Raw genomic sequence first — 20,042 nt, 5'->3', positions numbered from 1 at the left:
CTGATATTGATAATCAACATCACATTCCCTTTCATTCTATATATTGTTGATGTGCACCAGACACTTTCTTCAAAGCCACATCAGTTAAGCCTTTTAACATACAATGCATATTTGAATACAACATTCATAACCAGCATCATCCTTTAAATTCACTTTTATTAATGCTACTTGCATTAAATATGCTAATAATACCAAAAGATCAGTTACTGCAAGAATGGTACTTCAGATTATTTAGAATATTCACCTTCTCTTTTACAACTGTGTCTATAAAGTTTCCATCAGTATGCATTCTCAACTTGCCTATAGGTGCCACATTCTAACAATATATATATATACCGCCTGACTAGCTTTCGTGCCGGTGGCACGTAAAAGCACCCACTACACTCTCTGAGTGGTTGGCGTTAAGAAGAGCATCCAGCTGTAGAAACTCTGCCAAATCAGATTGGAACCTGGTGTAGCCATCTGGTCTCACCAGTCCTCAGTCAAATCGTCCAACCCATGCTAGCATGGGAAACGGACGTTAAATGATGATGATGATGACAACCAATAAATACACTATGTAAATCTAACAAACCAGAAAAAAATTACAGAATTTCTATCAACCAATAACATAACAATATAACACTACTGAAGACCATGTTTTTAGATCCACTTAATCATATTCCTTTAACTTTCTCTACACCTTCCGTTACAATTCCTAAGACAAAACGAGCTTTTTTGATTTTTTGCTAATTAAGACTTCGCAGGTGCAAGATGCAAGGATTCTTTTACCACAATCAGTAATTATTTTTTACAGTAAAGTCAGATGGGAAGAGAGGTCTATATCCCTTCTTTTTTGAAGATTATAGAATGTGATTTGAAGGAGATTTAGCTGCTATGGGTTATAAAGGCAATGTTCGCTACATATAAACATTTCTAAAGGAATTTGGTATTTTAGCAAATAATTAATAATACAGTTCCATTCTCATAGAACTCATCATCATCATCATCGTTGTTTAATGTTTACTTTCCATGCTGGCATGGGTTGGACGGTTTGACTGAGGACTGACAAGCCAGTAGGCTGCACCAGGTTCTAATCTGATTTGGCAAGGTTTTCTACAGCTGGATGCCCTTCCTAATATTAACCACTCTAAGACTGTAGAGTTGATGTAAATAAACCAACACAAGTTGTCAAGTAGTGGTGAGGGGCACAAACACAAAGACACACACCAAACTTCCTTTTGCTTCTGACTACCAAATCCACTCACAAGCTTTTGGTCAACCCCAAGTTATAATAGAAGACACTCATCCAAAGTGACGCACAGTGGGACTGAATTAAAAATCATGTGGTCAGTAAGCAAACTTCTTATCACACAGTCATGCCTGCACCTATAAACCACCTCATACCACTTGAACAGTAGGTACAATAAGGTCAATTATCTTTTTTACTCTCACAACAAAAAGGTCTGCAGCATTAATCATGAATATCTTCCAACAAAATTATTGTTTAGCCTCTGGGTAGCCCTTATTCAGCAAACCTATGATCAACAGAATTCCAGCTGTGACTATTTCACCTTTCTTCAGACACTGTGTGTATCACGCTACATTATCTAATGCATCTTTCTTTGATTAGAGGGATTTTCCATCAGTTTAATTTTCAAGGTTAATGTGCATATAGCAGTAAAGAGTAATTTTACTGTAGAAATGAGGTGAAGTTGAGGAATTAGATAGTATACAGCCTTTTAGTACAGAAACAGTGACTGTTATAGCAATGATAAAAGAGAAAAAAAGAAATACAGCATGTCAGTGCGACATCAGTGCTTGTTTATTAGTAAAAGTATGTCGATCAGCATGGAGAGGTATTTTGGTAGGTATGCCACTGAAAATGATTTTTTATGCTAATGCTACTGAAATGTGGAGTGCACTTGTGTCTTATATAGAGTCTATAGTTCAGAAAAATTGCAACTTAAAGAGTGTTATAGCTATATGGTTGCGTTCTAAGATTATCAGAAACTGAGGCATAGCTTTTGTAAAGTTTGCAAGTTTTACTCATGAACTGCACAATTTAGCCCCTCAGTATTTAGACCTGACATAATATTCTACCTGCTTTATGTTCAAGCTTGCCAGATCCAGCCTTTTGCACCAATCCTACACTGTCATTCTAAAGATATACAACTGCATCATCAAAATCTCGAAGCTACAAGATAATGCATGATTAATTCAAAACAAGGTGAATAAATAAGCATTACATTTGTCATAGTAATCTGAATGCTAAAGGATTAATGCTGATAAGTGGCTCAACTTTCACGAGTAGATCAGTTTTTTAATTTTTTTTATTTATGATCGCAAATGCCTTGTAAATAATTTATATTTAAAATCTTAACTGTTTACATTAGTCAGTTACCATTGCCCTATACCGCATGTATCTTTTACCAAAATACAGCAACAGAAGATACTCTCATACAGTGGGTTTTCACACATTTTACCAAAAGTCATTCATCAAAGTTGACTGGAGGCTATGGTAGAATAGCATATGGGTACAAGAACAGCTGCTGTATGTAAAAGAAGTTTAAGAAATCTTTTTTTCTTTTAGTGACCATATACAAGCTTGTTAGCTTGTAAGAAAATATTAATATCATATATATATATAAAATGCAATAAATTTAAAATTCAGTCTAGAGCAGTGTTTCTCAACCATTTTTTACCTATGGACCTATTAGATTTCCTATATTACTCAGTTGGATCCTTCTAGCCAGTCCATATTTTAAAAAATCTTATTCTGCTGTGCAAGCCATGTACAGGGACGCTGTCAGTAAGGTGAAGGTTGGCAACGAGTACAATGAAGAATTCTGAGTAGAGGTAGGGGTCCACCAAGGTTCAGTCCTCATCCCCCTCCTATTTATCATAGACCTCCAGGCAATAACAGAGCAATTCAAAACAGGATTCCCCTGGGAGTGCCTCTATGCTGATGACCTTGCTCTAATTGCTGAGTCGCTATCAAAACTAGAGGAGAAATTTCAGGTGTGGAAGCAAGGGTCAGAATCGAAGGGTGTTAGAGTCAACCTAGCTAAAACCAAAGTCCTAATAAGTAGGAAGGCAGACGAACCACAAATCCCTTCAGGTAGATGGCCCTGTTCAATCTGTGGAAAAGGCGTAGGGAGAAACTCTATAAGATGTACCCAGTGTGCGCTATGGACACATAAGAGGTGCAGCAATATCAAAGGAAGGCTAACTAGGAAGTTAGTTTTGTATGTAGCAGATGCTCAGGAACAATAAACACTGAAAATGTGCAGAGACATTCCAGGGAGAAAAACTAGAAGTAGTTGATAGCTTCCGTTACCTAGGTGACCAAGTCAGTAGCTGGGGTGGGTGCACTGAAAGTGTAGCTGCTGGAATAAGAATAGCCTGGGCTAAGTTCAGAGAGCTCTTACCTCTGCTGGTGACAAAGGGCCTCTCACTCAGAGTAAAAGGCAGACTGTATGACGCATGTGTACAAACAGCCATGCTACATGGCAGTGAAACATGGGCTGTGACTGCTGAGGAGAATGCGTAAGCTTGCAAGGAATGAAGCCAGTATGCTCCGCTAGATGTGTAATGTCAGTGTGCATACTCGACAGAGTGAAAGTACCCTGAGAGAAAAGTTGGACCTAAGAAGCATCAGATGTGGTGTGCAAGAGAGACGAATGCGCTGGTATGGTCATGTGGCGAAAATGGATGAGGATAGCTGTGTGAAAAAGTACCACATCCTAGCAGTTGAGGGAACCTGTGGAAGAGGTAGACCCTGGAAGACCTGGGATGAGGTGGTGAAGCACGACCTTCGAACATTAGGCCTCACCGCGGCAATGACTAGTGACCAAGACCTTTGGAAATATGCTGTGCTTGAGAAGACCCAGCAAGCCAAGTGAGACCATAACCCATGGCTTATGCTAGGGGTGTAACCAGCCCACTTATGCATACCTTTCCTTCATTGGACACTAAACTCTGCTTGCGATGACCTGTTGAGGCAAGTGAAATCAAAATCAAATTCGATGACTGGCATCCGTGCTAGTGGAGCACTAAAAGCAACATCCAAGCGTGACCATTGCCAGTGCAGCTGTCTGACTTTCAAGCCAGTGGCATGTAAAAAGCACCATTCGAGCATGATCATTACCAGCATCGCCTTCCAGGCACTTGTGCAGGTGGCACGTGAAAAAATATTTGAGCGAGGTCATTGCCAGTGCTGCTGGACTGGTTCCTGGGCAGGTGGCATGTAAAAAAACACCAATGAGCGTGGCCGTTGCCAGTACTACCTGACTGACCCTCGTGCCGGTGGCACGTAAAAGCACCCACAACACTCTCAGAGTGGTTGGCGTTAGGAAGGGCATCCAGCTGTAGAAACTCTGCTAGATCAGATTGGAGCCTAGTGCAGCCATCTGGTTCGCCAATCCTCAGTCAAATCTTCCAACCCATGCCAGCATGGAAAGCGGACATTAAACAATGATGATGATGATGATGATGATGATGATGATTTTCATAATTAAATATCATTAGGAATTGTATAAAATAATTGTTTAAAATATTTAGTATATTGTAGAAGTATAATCTATTTATTTATTTTTTACTTGTTTCAGTCATTTAATTGTGGCTATGCTGGAGCACTACCTTATTGCACATAAATTTCAACCACAAAATGTTGTATGGAACTCCAAGGGCCATATGGACCCCAATTGAGAACCACTGATCTTGTGTCTGCTCTAAATCATAAGCATGGAATTCCGGTGTGGTACTGGACTGCTTTACTAGTAGAGCAGCCTCTTTGCTGGTAGTTCAATGGCTATGAAATTACCAATGATCTCCACTGTTAGGCGATCTAGTAAAACTTCTTGGAAGTTAATTTTACTGATTAATTTGTTCAGAATCTCTTCAGTGTATTTGATAACATTTGTCCAACCAATAATATATATCGTTCGACCTTGACAGAGAACATTCATTTTCTCTCTGCTCATAAAAGTTTTGAACATAACTATTACGTAAATAAATACACAGATAAATGATAGGAAATGGAATGAATGAAATTCTTTATTTAAAATCACTATAACTGTTTCGATATATTTCTACACCTGTAGTACATTGGTGAGATACTGTGTAACCATTATCATGCATCCAAGGTGTAAAATACATCTCCTCAAATGATAGTTTAAATATGTCTTTCATTAGATCCTACCATCATTTCCACTATATGATAACGTCAGGTAACCAATAACTGCAGATGAGCTCTGCATAGCATTCTACAGGGTTCTAGCCTTAATCTCAGTGCATCAGCATGGCCGCAGCTCTCAGCTGAAACTATAGGAAAAAAATATATATATATATATATATCATCATCATCATCATTTAACATTCGCTTTCCATGCTAGCATGGGTTGGACGATTTCACTGAGGACTGGTGAACCAGATGGCTACACCAGGCTCCAATCTGATTTGGCAGACTTTCTACAGCTGGATGCCCTTCCTAACGCCAACCACTCCAAGAGTGTAGTAGGTGCTTTTACGTGCCACCGGCACGAAGGCCAGTCAGAAGGTACTGGTAACAGCCACGCTCGAAATGGTGTATTTTACGTGCCACCTGCACAGGAGCCAGTCCAGCGGTACTGGCAACGAACTCGCTCAAATGTCTTTTCACATGCCACTGGCACAAGTGCCAGGAAGGCGATGTTGGTAACGATCACGCTCAAATATATATATATATATATATATATATACACACATATATACACACACACACATACACATGTATATAGAAAGAGAGAGAGGGGGAGAGCAGAATGGTATATACATACACATTTTCTAACACATATGTTCCTGTGGCATACAACCCTCTTAGATTGTAGAAAGGTGGAGAGTTGCAAGAGAGCAGCTTGCTTTAATCTATGTATACACTTCACTCTTAAGTCTTTGAGATATATCACAAATCGGCGGCGGGGAGGGGGGCTCTCACCTTCTACAATCTAACCACTCAAGAATACTTGCTGATCAGAATCAAAATCAGTACCCCAAGAAAACTTTCTTGTAGCATCAAACATTGCTTAAAAATACAAATTACATTGTATTCATCTTCAAACCTTGCCTAAAAGAAAAGCATAATCCTGATTTTAAGAGCAGGCCCAAAACCCTTAGGCTTAGGCAGAATAGCATATAGGTCCAAGCACATCTGCAGAATGCATAATATAAAAAGTAACAAGTGGGGAGGAACAACTGCCGCTTTTCTCAAAAATCAACATTCTTTTACTGAACACAAGCACATGCAAGTCACTTGATTTAACTTGCAGATAATCTGACATTTAGCAGAAAGTGTAATGTTGTTATGACATATATGTTTTATGTAGTTATAAACATATATCATTTAAGCTACTATGGTTGAAGTAATAACTTGCATTATAAAATTCATGAATGCCTATAACTTTCAAGGATTAAAACGTAAGTTTATATTAAATGCTTTCTGTGTACACATGCCAGCACTACACATAATACACATGTTCATTTTTCTATTCAGTTCATTTGCTATGTCCCAGTACTACAAAAGCTATATAGATGTGTTCCTTGATTGGTTTCAGTCACTGAACTGCAGCCATTGTGGGAACCTTATATGTAGGGATCTTTTTTTTAGTTGATCATTGACATCCCTCCAACCACTACTTATTTTATTGAGCTATATTTGAGAAAACCTCTAAGACTTTTTGAGTCAACACCAGTTTTTCCTTAAACATGGAGGTGAACACACAAATCATAAAAACAGTAGGTTTCTATACAAGAGTCCATCTACCAAATTCCACTTGCATTTAGTAATCAACTTAAGGCTGCAGAGCACACTTGGTCAAGATACCACACTGTTGAATTGAATCTAGAATATGGCTGCAAAGTGAACTTCTTAATGACACAACTTCACCTATCTCTCTCTGTGCATGCATGTGTAATACATGTATTAATAACACTGTATAACATGTTTTTAGTCCTTGGGTAGCAACTGCTACTTCCTATTTATTTACCCCTACAAAGTATGAAAAATGACTAACATCACCTTCAAACTTTGTTTTTGTTACATTTATTCAAATCCCAAAGAATCCTTCTCAACACATGGCCATGATGTCCCCCCACTACTCCTGCTCATGATCAAAGATGCACATATTGTCAACCACTAAGGGACATGTTCAAATGGTTACGGTCCAGCAACTGACAAGTAAATTTGTAGCATTGAGCAGAATATTTGCTATAACACTATTTCTGCTTCAGCAACTCAATGCTGAATCTGTCTGAAATGTAATGGAAAATAGGTGTTTCAAAACATTGATGGCCAGATCACAAAAACAAAGTTTGATGGGAATAGTAGTCATTTCCTTTGATTTCTAGATAGAAGCAAATAAGAAATAACACTAACTAATGACAAAAATTTTTTTTTAATTTTGTGAACATGGTGTAATGTATGCATAATATAATTCATATATATAGACACAGATGTGAAAACACTTCCTAACTATGTGGGCTTGAGTTCAGTCTCACTGCACAGCATCTTGCATAAATGTCTTTTGTAGTCCAGGGCCAACCAAAGACTTGTGAATGGATTTGGTGGTTGAAACTGAATGAATCTCATCATATACAGGGTGTGGGGAATAAATGTTCTCTTGCTCAACAGCACCCCACACATAATAATTAAGTTAGGTGGCCAGATGTTAGGGGTGATGTGGCCACAAAAATTGTCTGACAGCCATGACTGGGTTCTCCTGCTTGTGTGGCATGGTGCAGAGTCCTGTTGCCAGACATAAGGTCTTCCAGCAGCCACCCTCTTGGCCCAGGACAACACTACCTCCTCCAGGCAATTGATGTAGGCCTCTGTGTTGAGTCTGAGGCCATGTGGGAAGATGAATGGAGGCATAATGTTGCCATCACTATTGATTGCTCCTAACACCATAATGCTAACTGGATATTTAATTTTTATCACTCTCGGTACATGTTTTGGGGACACGGCAAGCCAATGGTTGTTCTGTGTGTTCACCATCTGATTGTGGCAGAAATTTTTCTCATCTGAGAAAATCCAAAGTGTGTTTAGTTGGAGGTTGTTCAATTCAGGAGTTCTTTTCTTATCAGAACAATCAGAATGAGTTTTCCAAGCTGCTGTACCTTCATAATCACCATTAGACTCATCTAACTCTTTCCGAATCTTCTGCACTGTCCTCTGATTGACAACCAAATACTTTGAAATGTTTGTATTGGAGCATCTGGCGTGAATACCAAGTAGTACAGCAGGTCGTTTCCAAATTTATGGCAGCATTTAATTACAGTCCTTTATATTCTGAGTTCAAATCTTGCTGAGGTCAATTTTACCTTTCATCCTTCCAGGGTCAATAACAGTGCCAGTGAAGAAATAGCATCAATTCAATACTCTTATATAGCATCCCAGATGTAAAGTGGAATAAAAGATCAATAGGTATTCAATAATGGAAAGTATTTCAAGTATTTGATAATGGAAGTAAACCAATAGAACTGTCTGTCACCATAAAGAAGTGCTTGCAAATAAATAGACAAGGCAGTTACTGTATTAAGTATAATGGGATCTCAAATACAATGCAACCCCAACATTTTGTATCTAAAATCAGAGGGAAATTATTTTTATCTTTAATATAAAATAACACTAAATTTCATTTTGATATTTTGTACAAAAACCTTGCATTGTAAACATGGTAAACATGAATGATAGTTATACTTTATAGCTAAGTAGTTTAACTAAGGACATTCAATATATAATGTCAAGTGAATGAGTGATGAAGCTACTATCTAGTACCAAAAGGTATGTAGCCAGAACAACAAAGTAAGATACAACTTTTTTATTTCCTATGTTGATCAATTTTGTACATTTACTTAGTGATTCTTTAATTACTATTTTGGGGAATATGATGAAGGCTATGCAGCAGTGATTAGGAATTTAATTTCTCCCCAACATAAGGGAAAATGCTGCATAACTTTTCTTAAAATTGTTATATTTGGTAAAATGGAAAAACTTAATATCAATTTGTAAATATATATGTAGAAACATAGCTGGATGTGCACTGTCAGTATGCATATATGAGAGTGTATCTTGAGAGTAAAGTTGGGCATGAGGCATCAGATGCGGTGTGCAAGAGAGACGACTGCACTGGTATGGTCATGTGATACATACGAATGAGGAAAGCTGTGTAAAGAAGTGCTTATCTCTAACAGCAAAGGGAACCTGTGAGAGAGGTAGACCCAGGAAGACATGGGACAAGGAGGTGAAGCATGATCTTTGAACTTTGGGCCTCACAGAGGCAATGACTAGTGACTGAGACCTTTGACAATATGCTGTACTTAAGAAGACCTGTCAAGCCAAGTGAAATCATGGTTGATGTTGGTGTCACATAACTGGCACCCATGCCAGTGACACATAAAGAGCATCTTTCAAGTGTTGGGCCTCATGGAGGCAAAATGACCAATGCCGGTGGCACATGGAAAACACCTTTCGAGTGTGGTGACTCATGAAGGCAATGACAAATGACCAAGACCTTTAGTATTATGCCATGCTTGAGAAGAAGACCCATCAAGCCATGTAAAACTGTAATTGTGACAGATACTAGTGTCATGTAAAAGCACCTATTACACTTTCTGAGTGGTTGGTGTTAGGAGGGGCATCCAGCCATAGAAACAATGCCAAATCAGGCAGGAGTCTGGTACAGCCTTCCAGCTTACCAGTCCTGGTCAAACCGTCCAACCCATGCTAGCATAGACAACGGATGTTAAATGATGATGATGGGTGAAGTATAAAAAACTAATGGGCAGATCTTATAAAACATGTAGAAAGTTGCATTATTTTCAATTTCTTGAAAATGAACAAAAGGCCAAAATACTTTCAATATTCAGTAGTTTTATTCAAACATTAAGGCCATGTCCAACTACAATTGACTACCATTTTCACACAACTTATTATCCATGTGAATTAGCTTCCATGATCTGATATCACTTAAATATTGATAAATTGATATAAATGACTGGACTGCAATTATTGGTAATCTATTCCAATCCCCAACAAAAGTGAATGCTTTTGATGTTGCTAGTCGACACTAATGTTAATTCTATTCTCCACCACATAGTTTGAAATCAGTAATTAAACAGATTTAAGCAATAACAAGATAAATCAACAAGCTTATTTACACAAGCGTCACAGTCAGCATAAAGAAGATCAAAAAACCTTATGCAAGTCATATAGACACCTGGTCTATATTAAAAATATTCAAACAGATGATGTGGGTGTATATGTCACAGATAGCAAAACGTGTTTGTGTTGATTGACATGCTATTATATATGTGTGTATTCTGTATGTGTGTTGACGTCACAGAAGCCATGTATTTTTTTTCATCAAGAAATAACATAAATTGTATTTAATCACTTAAATAAAGGTCAAAATGTCACAAAAATTTGTATTGCACTGCTGAAGGTAAGTATGAAAATAAATATGTAAAAAAAAATTAAGATGAAAAATATACTATTTCTGAGATATTTTAGTCACACAAACATCCCTAGATTTTTAGTAATATCAAGATTAGTTAATAAAAGAATATATATGACCCATATGTCATTATATTAAACTAAAAATTACTAATAATAAACTAAAAGAAATATAACAATGTAAATACATGAGAAAAAAAATCACCAAAACAAAATTATACTAAGTGAAAATACATGAATATTCTCAATGGGATGTGCTTGTTTGTTTTGGCACAATACATCAAACCATGGTTTTGATGTTTCTCAAGGATGTTCTTAGTAGAAATCTAAGAACATCCTTCTCATTAGTTGAGTGGTATTTTGTGTTGTTATTGCCATGAAAGCTGAAAATGCAAAATCACAAATATGTGGAAAGAAAGGGTAGAAGAGCAGCCATAGCTAATTTAGATGATTTTCTGAAAATTCTAAATTACACATTAAGGTAAAAATTCTCAAGTTTGTTTTTGATGATACAAATTTGAAACTTGAATCACATAAGAGCTCTACAAATTCTTGGTCCTTCACAGGAAGCTGTTTTACCTTTTCCATTGCTACAATGAATAAGATATAGATACAATCTAATTTATAACAGTAAATAACTGAGATTATTCAAGCAAATTAGTTGGCAAAAACTACCTCTAAGGTACATTTAAAAATCTAAAAACAAGGCAGATAACTATAAGCTAAGTTGAATAAAATTGGAGTGGTCTTTAAGACTAACTGGTGAAAGCAACAGGCATGTTTCAGTTTTATTACATCTCCTCAGTGAAGGAGATAATAAGACTATGAATAAAAATAGAGTGAAAAGAGTAACAGTAACTATGAATATCAGCAATATGGCTGACAGAAAATAGTATAGGGAAACTTATCACAATAACTATGCTAGGGTCTCATATATGTAATACAGTGAGTTGAAAAACTTTAACCAATGGAAATTATCCGAGCAATGTGTTGACAAAAACTCCCACCTAACACTAGTTAAAAATCTAAAAATTAGAGAATAACATCAATATCATTTGATTGAAAATTTTAGACAATTCCATTCCAATATACATTGTCTAAATTGTCTAAAAAGTTCAGTCAACAGATCTTATTGTAGTTAACTCTTGTTCATTGTTTTAGAATTTTAAAACACCCTTAGAGGGAGTTTTTGTCAAGTAATTGTTCGGATAATCTCAATTGAAATTTTTCCACTCTTTACATTACATATGCAGTCTTTCTATTAAGTACACAGAAGGCTCACAGAAACTTTCCCCTCAGTCATATTGTTGATAAAATATTAACCATTGACTAATTGTATTTTTTACCTCACTGTATAATTATTTCTAGTTAGCCTTTTTAATCTCTCTGCATTAAATATATTAAGATTAACCTAACACATATTAGGTTTACACTTATATTAATAATGTACTATCTGGACTTACATCTAACCATAGACATCATAGAAGCAATCAAATAAAATGTCATGGCAGGATTATTGCAATTATTAACAAATAATTAAATTTATAAAAACTTAAGTAAGAAAACAAAAATAATGAAATTGGTTATCAAATTCTAACTTGGCACATGACTTTGACAATAATAAATAGAATGTTATGTTATAATTGAGGATGGATAAATATGATTGCCTAAAAACTTTGAAGGCAATGGCAACAGCCCAATGATTGAAGCCAGTAAAGAGTAATACATATATATCAATTAAAAATGTGTGTGTATGTGTTTGTGTGCAATGTCATTATATAATTATAAATGTTTATATTATTAGTTTCATAAATGATAGAATTTTTGATCTGCAAAAAGAATATTTAGAAACCTGGTGCTTCTGTTTTATTAGGTGTAGCTAAGGATTCCAGGTTCAGTCCCACTGCATGACACCTCAGGCAAATGCCTTCTACTATAGCCCCAGGTTGACCAAAGCCTTGCGAGTGGATTTGGTAGATGAATACTGAAAGAAGCCTGTTTTGTATGCATGTGTGTGTGTGTATATATATATGTCACCTATATATCTATATATATCTATATATCATTTTTTCTACTGTACACACTTGAAAATATGATATATAGATATATGGGTGACAAGTAAAAGCACCCACTACACTCTCTGAGTGGTTGGCGTTAGGAAGGGCATCCAGCTGTAGAAACTCTGCCAGATCAGATTGGAGCCTGGTGTAGCCATCTGGTTTCACCAGTCCTCAGTCAAATCGTCCAACCCATGCTAGCATGGAAAGCGGATGTTAAACAATGATGATGATGATGATGATGATGATCTGTGTGTGTGTCTTTGTCCCTCCACCACCGCTTGACAACTAGTGTTGGTGTGTTTATGTCCCTGTAACTTTGTGGTTCAGCAAAAGTGACCAATGGAATAAGTACAAAAAAGTACTGGAGATGGGAGGTGGGTGATACATTCTTCTAAAAATTCTTCAAAGGAGTACCCCAGTATGGCTGCATGACTAAACAAACAAGTAAAAGGTAAAAGATTCATTAATTTTTTTTTAAATCTAATTATTACATAATTTTATGGGGATAAGGAAAGATGGTTTGTCATGTCTGTCTTGTGAAACCATGAATCTGCACTGATTTCTGCTTCTGTTGGTGAGTGCAGCAAGGTAATACTGGAATGTCCTTCCAGAATGCAGGCCTACTTGGCAAGGTTGGAAACCCAGCAGTTGCCAGTGCAGCAGGCCTACTCTCTCCACTCCATCAGTGTTTTCCAGGGGAAGGGCAGTGGTTGATACAACTTGGCACAATGTCATTGCAGAAGTTGCCCAAACCAAGTTAAAGAGTTCAAGACACTGGACTTTCACAGAGACTCCAGCTCTTCCTTCAAGGTTGATTAAATTGATACCACTAACTTGATAAATACTGGTACTTTAACTTACCAAGGCCAGAATAATGAAAAGCAAAATTACTTCAGCAGGATTAGGACTCAAAACAAAGAACCAGGACAAATACTGTAAAGTATTTTGTTTGATGTTCTGACAATTCTGCCACTGGTCACAATACTGTACATTCAATTGAATTTTGTTCTATAGATGATTTGCAGGGTAACATAACTAATGTGATTCAGTATTTAACTGAAAATCAACTGTAAAATATATTCTTATACTTGAGAATCACATCAGTCTGTACACATAAAAATGGTGAACAAACTGAAAATTAACAACCCTCAGATGAAATTTACATTAAAAAAAAAAAGTCTATCAAATTCTTTTGCTTATCCTTTTCAAAGACTAATTTTATCATAAGATAGGACTAAAGCTATATAAACTTTTAACTGCACAATGACATTAAGATAAATATATATTTTCATTCTCATTAAAAAGATAGAAGTGCTAAACATTCTAAATCTGCTGGTGTATGCAACTAACTCAAAAGGTTTACTGAACAAAACCTTTCAAAGTTTTCTTGAGAGTGGAAAGATTCCATTTTATGCCAAAACAAAAGTATATAGCCACTAGATTGAATGTTTACACTTTAATAAGAAGTGTTTGGAAACTCATTTTACATATGATCAAAATATGGTATCTTCTATTAAAACTATTTCAAGTTCATGCATTATTCAAAAACCTGCTTTATGTGTTGGTCATGATGTGTTTAGATTGTTCTCCTTTTCAAACAACTTTTATATCAACTACATGTCACAAAGAATGTATGTTATACAATGGTGGTATACTTTTAACATAAAATGATATTTCCTCTACTTCGGTTTCCTTAATGTTACAAAAACTGCTCTGAAGTCTTTTTAGTAAACAAAAGACACTGCATGTCAGTATACTTCATACTTACTGGTGCTATGAAGGTGTGACTAACACCTCCATACATGAGCACATGCACACTATGATTTGAACCAGTGAAGAAGCTCATACTGTATATGGCTGACTGACCTGTTAGAATTTGCAACACTATTGCTTGCTAATCATGGCTTTTTTTTTTTTTTTTAAATAAGAATGAAAGATTAGAAGACATGGTCTTAGATATTCAGAATGCAGAAATAAGACAGTCACAGTTTTAATTCATTTGCTCATATATCTACTCAATCAGGACTGGCTATCAGTTAACAATAACTGGACTGCATTTTAAAATGGTTTCTTTACCCATTTTCTTTTCTCACAAACACACAATGACCTCGACTCTTACTCCAAAATTCAGGCATTTGATACTGTATAAGCTATTATATTTACATTCTGACACTGTTCCCACTGAGTGTGAACTGTTGTTAATCAGACAGGCAAAGGAAAAAAGTGGCAGACAAGCATGAGGTGTAATAAGGTTTGAAGTTATAAGCAGATATTCAGTAACTTAACCATGCAAACACTGTGCTACTTTCCCTATTAATATTGTTGTTTGTTCAGGTTGAATAGTTCCATGATCAAAAACTTTCCAGCTGTAATCAACCATTTTTTCAGACAGTTTATCTCACACTACATTACATTATGCAATTTGTCCTTGCTTATTTTTCAAAACAGTATAGAGAGATTTGGCTGCTATTTCTAGCAGGCTGAGCTACCATATAGTGCATAAGTATTTTCAAGCAATAGGCCCATGAGCTATAACTCATCAGAACTTGGATCACACTCCTGAAACATTAATTTGACAAACAGTAAATGTAGCAGGGAAATGCCACATATTATACTGCGCAAATTATAAAGAGAGAGTTAAAAGAGAGAAAAAAATTGTCTGAATTAACAGAATCAAACAAAGATTATTTTACAAATTTTAGTTAAGTTATATACTTGTATAATCAGCAATGTGTCTATTTCTGTTTTTGAATAGAGAAACCATTTAAAATGCAGTCTAGTTATTAACAGTCAATCCTGATGGAGTAAACATACAAGCAAATGAATTACATCTGTGACTACCTTGTTTTCATGATATCTAAGACCATGTTTTCTAATCTGACATGTGCATTAAAGGCAATTAATTAAACTATGATACTTCCACAAGCTCAGTATGTCATTAAAACACTGACCAGGTATTTATAGGTGACACTTGCAAGGAATGCAGCTACAACAGCGACAGAGATTTCCACTGAATTTAAAGATAGCATTCTGACCATTCATAACCATTAGAAACTTGGAAAAGTTTCAAAGCAGGGAAAATGGGTTCCTCATGCTTTTTCAGAGCAAGTTATCAACAATGGCTTTACTGTTATGAACCACTCCATACATGTAACTACCAAGCACTATTTTAAAATTGGATTCTTTACAGCTATAAATCCCAAATCAAAAACCTGTACTATATCCAAAAGGAGGACTTCACCCAAAGAAAATGTTATTGAGTATTTGGTGGGTTATGGAAGGAAGTATTCAACATGAGCTTTTCAGCTGAATTAATCACTTCTGAAGTCCATTCTCAACAACTTCACTGCGTGAAAACTGCTTTGGATGAAAATGTACTACCTTAATAACCACAGGAAGAGTTCCCTATTAAATAAAGATAATGCAGGACTTCAACTGCACTGATCACTAAAAATGTTCTGCAATTATTCAAACAGGGGAAAATGCTACATCCTCTACATTCTCCAAGCCTTGCTCTATCAGATTTTCATTTATTTAGATCTTTACTAAAGCCTTTAGATGAGAAAACTATAGCCAGCAGGGAAGATACAGTAAATGAATTAAATACATATTTTAACTCAAAACCTAAGGAATTTTTTGAATCAGGAATTGAATTACAAACAAATAAAGAAAAGTGATAGAAAATTAAGAAAATTATTCTAATTGCAGTATTAAATATCATGTTTGCACTTTTAAATGCTAACTCAGACAGGGTTATAGGCCAATTAACTAGGAACAGAATTAGACTAGGTGAAATGCAGTTTGACTTTAACTTTGGTAGAAGCAACATGGATACCATCTTCATGGTGAGACAACTGCAAGAAATATTAAGAACAAGCTGTTGTACTTGGCATTTATTGATCTAGAGCAAACGTTCTCAACAGGGACCATATGCACCCCACCACCGGGGAGTCCATTTGGAGCTCGAGGGGGGCATTTTGGGCCAAATGGTTACTGGAAGACCCTTGTCTTTGGTAAGTTTAATTTTAAATTAACAAGTAGTAGCCATATTTTTACATGTTGACAGACTTATTCCAACTGACAACATCGCAGACATCATTGGTGGTTCCTGTCATCAGTGAGGTTCTTTCAACCATACATCATCAGAACCCTGTACAGACCATTAAACGTATTCCTTTGAATAATGACTCAACAAGGAGACAAAACAATGAAATGGCAGATAATGTGGAACAAAAGTTGTGCAGCATTTCGAAATCAATAGAGTTTGCTCTAGAAATTGATGAGAGCACACTCTGCGGAAATCAGTCTCTACTGCTTGGATATGTCAGGTTCTTCCATTAAAACGAATTGCACAAGGAGCTGCTTTTTGCTTTGAATCTGCCTACAGACACCAAAGGAGTTACAATATTTAACTCAGTGCATACTTCAAAGAAAAAGCAATACCCCTCAGCACAAGAGCAATGGTTGGTCAACATAAGGGGTTCGTTTCTATTCTGAAGAAAGAAAATCCATCTGTTTTTGCTGTGCATTGTGTGATTCATCGATAGCATCTGGCTACGAAGAAATTCAGCGAACCGCTCAGCAAGTCTTTGCCGGTGGCAATCAATGTTATCAATTTTATTAAGCATCATGCCCTCAATGAGCGAGTTTTTCAGCAGCTCTGTCAGGATAATGACAAAAAGTTCGTACAATTACTTCTTCATGCTGAAGTGAGGTGGCTTTCAAAAGGAAAGTGTCTTTCTTGTTTTTTGTTTTTCAACTTTTAGACTTCATAATTGAGTTTCTATAAGGACAAAATGCAGATTTGTATGAGAAAACCCTTAAAGTAAAGCATGTCTGTACCTATCTTGCCAATATTTTTGACAAATGCAACAACCTCATACTAGTTTTACAAGGGAAGAAGATCAGTTTTCGTAAAGCTAGGAGTGGAGTGCTATCAAAACATTCTTGGCCAGGCTGGACTTCTTCAAGAGGAATCTTTGTTGAAGGGAATTTTTATAATTTTCCAAGCACTGCAAATGTTAAAAACATGGTTAGCAATAACCATCTCCAAATTTAAACTGCACACCTTCAGGAATTACAAGAAAATATGTGAGAATGCTTTGCAGACCTTCTACAAATGGATATTCCAATTTGAATTGCTGATCCCTTCATTGCTAACATTGATGACATGGACATAAAAATTCAGGAAGAATTTATCAAGCTTCAAACAGATGATTTGCTGAAAATTCGATTTCAGAAAATAGGTGAGCCCCTGTTTTGTATGCAAGAGACGTTCAGTGAAGATTTGATTACACTCAACCAACTGCTTAATGAATCTGATGTTATTTGGAATTAAAGTTGGAAAATTTGTGTAATTTTAGCCAATCAACAGACAGCGAGGCATTAACAGCTAGTTACCATAGCAACATATGACAACTTATATGTTCTATTTTGCTTGTGCTGAATTTTCTCATCTGCACGCAGTCTCTGTACATGCTTCGATTTTGTTATTTTTGTGAAAACTTTATAAAACGTACATTACCTATGTTTATATCAATTAGAATTTTATTTGAAGTATTCTTCATGAATTTTCGCAGTATTTTACATATATTTCGTGAAGTTTTTTTCTGTGTTTTTATAATCTTTTTGCCTTTTGTGAAGTTCTGTGTTTGTTTACGTTTTGCTTGTTGGTAAAAGCCTGGAATGGCAGCATCCAAGTCATTAACTGTACTAGTCTGAAGGAGATATTGAAAACAGAGGTGGATGCTGCATATTATTTTGAAGAAAAAGATGTTATCCCTAAAAAAAAAGTGTAGTAAATCTAGGCACAATATGACTAAGAAAGTGGTTCATGGGAATTTGTACTGGCGGTGCACTCGCAATGGATGTAATAAACACTTGTCAGTAAGGGCAGGAAGAAAAAAAAAAAAAGAAAAATCGCGGATTTTTCGTGTGTATTCAACGTATCTGACCACCAAACCCACCGTAAGCCACTTTTTTTTTCGGAAAAGAAAGGGGAAGAGTGGTGGGGGACCTCAAAGTTTCCAGAAAAGGAAAGACTTGCCTGCTATTTCTAACACGCCCTGCTACCACATAACAGCTATTTGCAATAAAGGACCTGTCGTTATCGCAAATAGCTGCCAATGCGGGTGCACTTGTAAATATTTACCCAAATACATTAATATACCCCACCACAAAAAAATAATAAAAACATGACTTTATAAGGTATTTATCTTTATTTAGAAACCTACAGTGAACAGGTCACACGGTACATACAACCTTACACAGGATACAACTTTGCACAGGATACAACTTTAAAGTTGACACCGTTCGCTACAACGAAAGTTTATTTATTACTGGCTAAAAATAGAGTTTTTCGATTTTGAAACATCTGTAACTTTTTCGTCAAATACCATCCTCCACAATTTGCTACTCATCTGAAGTACATATGTATTCCAACAATTTCTATCAAATACACCCTCTTTCTTGAGCATAAAAAATCCTCTTCTCGGGTGACAATAACTTATATGTCAGATTGTTGCACAAGTTCTAGCTGTTTTGATAAGGGAAATCGGAAAGGTTTGAAATGATTTCATTGACATTTACTTGTACCAATCTTTCGATAGACAACACGTTGATCTCCTAAGTGTCGCGTGGTGAAAATAAACACAATTACCAAACTTTCATTCATAAGACCATTTATTATTTTGATTTTTTTTTTGTTTTCTTTTTCTATTTCAATTAGTACATTTGTACTCCCAATTGCATACAAGTGCATATGTAAAATGACATGCTTTATTTTTTTAATCATTACCTGCTGATATCAAAATAAGTAGTAGTATATTGAAAAATAAAAATATATATTGTGTGTGGGGGGGGGGAAGGCATTTGTGACTCCAAGGGTCAAAAGGGGGCATTTGGCCAAAATGGGTTGAGAACATTTTATCTAGAGAAAGCCTTCAATAGAGTACCTCGCTCTGTGATATGGTGGCCTTTGAGGAAGCTCAAGATAGAGGAATAGCTTGTGAAAGTAGTATAGAAGTGCAGCTAGAGAGGTAAAAATTGGTTATGATAAATTTAGTGTACAAGAAGGTCAAGGCTCGGCCCTCAGTCCTCAGCCCCCTCCTACTCATCATCGTCCTCCAGGCCATAACAGGAAGACTAAGTTCATGGGAACTACTATATGCTGATGATCTTGCCTTCATAGAATCTGTAACAGAATTAGAAAAGAAATCCCAGGTGTGGAAACAGAACCTGAAATCAAAGGGTCTTAAAATTAATTTAGAAAAGACCAAGGTCCTAACAAGCATGAAATTGGACAGAACCCTTCACCCTTCTGATAAATAGCCCTGCTCGATATGTAGGAAGGATGTAGGTAAAATTCCATTCTGGTACCTAGTGTAAGCTATGGCTACAAGAGGTGCAGTGGAATAGTAGGAAGGTTAACAGAAAAAGTAATGTTTGTATGTGGAAGATGAACAGGAGCCATAAAGGCCGCAGATACATGGCAAACTCATTTCCTCAAATGT

At 36.2% G+C, this 20,042-nt stretch overlaps 1 protein-coding gene across 2 annotated transcripts in view; it reads right to left on the bottom strand.

Annotated features, from left to right (window-relative positions):
- LOC106868719 (uncharacterized) overlaps positions 1 to 20,042 on the bottom strand; it is a 62,996-nt gene that overhangs the window by 29,748 nt on the left and 13,206 nt on the right. The window lies entirely within an intron of this gene.

Source organism: Octopus bimaculoides, chromosome 6 (assembly GCF_046866305.1).
Source record: "Octopus bimaculoides isolate indiv1 chromosome 6, ASM4686630v1, whole genome shotgun sequence".
NCBI classification, from domain to species: domain Eukaryota; kingdom Metazoa; phylum Mollusca; class Cephalopoda; order Octopoda; family Octopodidae; genus Octopus; species Octopus bimaculoides.
The sequence above is the reverse complement of the archived record's forward strand: the minus strand, read 5'-3'. Positions and strand labels throughout refer to the sequence as shown.